The sequence below is a fragment of the Lotus japonicus genome, chromosome 6 (assembly GCF_012489685.1).
Source record: "Lotus japonicus ecotype B-129 chromosome 6, LjGifu_v1.2".
Taxonomy (NCBI): domain Eukaryota; kingdom Viridiplantae; phylum Streptophyta; class Magnoliopsida; order Fabales; family Fabaceae; genus Lotus; species Lotus japonicus.
In genome coordinates, this window is record NC_080046.1 from 6,462,435 (window position 1) to 6,463,166 (window position 732).

The following is a 732-nucleotide window of genomic DNA, read 5'->3' on the forward strand; positions in this document are numbered from 1 at the left end:
TATGTGATTTTGAATCTCTGCAATTTGTTCGGAGAGTTGCTTGTTGGAGGCCAAGAGCTTGTCGTAAGCTTCCACTTCAAGCTTACTCCTTCGGGTTTGGCGATCATTTTGAGAGTTCATGGCTCTCGCTGCCATCTTTTCTATTAAGTCATACCCCGCTTGTGGGGGAAGAGCATCGAACTCGCCATTTGAAGCCGCATCTAGGCCAAACCTCCAAGAGTATTGTAGACCATCATAAAATGTTGCAACCAATTCAGCTTGGGTGAGATTGTGTTGAGGACATTTCCTCATGAGCTTCTTGAAGCGCTCCCAAGCTTCATAGAGATTTTCTTCAGTGGGTTGCACAAAATTCATGATGTCTTTTTTCATTTTCCTCAAAAGGGCTCTTGGGAAGAACCTTGTTGTGAACTTTTCCGTCAAGTCTTCCCAAGTAGTGAAGCTCCCTTGAGGTTGAGAATTCAGCCATTCCTCAGCGGTGTCCTTCAAAGAAAATGGAAACAAGCTCAACCGAATTGCATCCGCCAGAACATTGTTCACCCGGTAAGTGTTGCAATTCCGAATGAACCTCTCCATGTGAGCATGTGGATCTTCCAAAGTACCTCCACCATATTGGTTTTGGCTAACCAAGTTGATGAATGCCGGTCTCAACTTAAAGTTTCCCACTCCCTCGGGAAAGGCAATGCTCCCGGGATAGTCATAACTCATGGTAGCCGAAGTGAGTTCCCGAAGAGA

The 732-nt window shown here is 45.6% G+C and overlaps 1 non-coding gene across 1 annotated transcript; it reads left to right on the plus strand.

Annotated features, from left to right (window-relative positions):
* Positions 1-265: 265 nt before the first annotated feature.
* LOC130727052 (small nucleolar RNA R71) lies at positions 266-372 on the plus strand. Its single transcript, XR_009015094.1, has one exon. It is a non-coding gene; the product is annotated as a small nucleolar RNA R71 (small nucleolar RNA).
* The last annotated feature ends 360 nt before the right edge of the window (positions 373-732 follow it).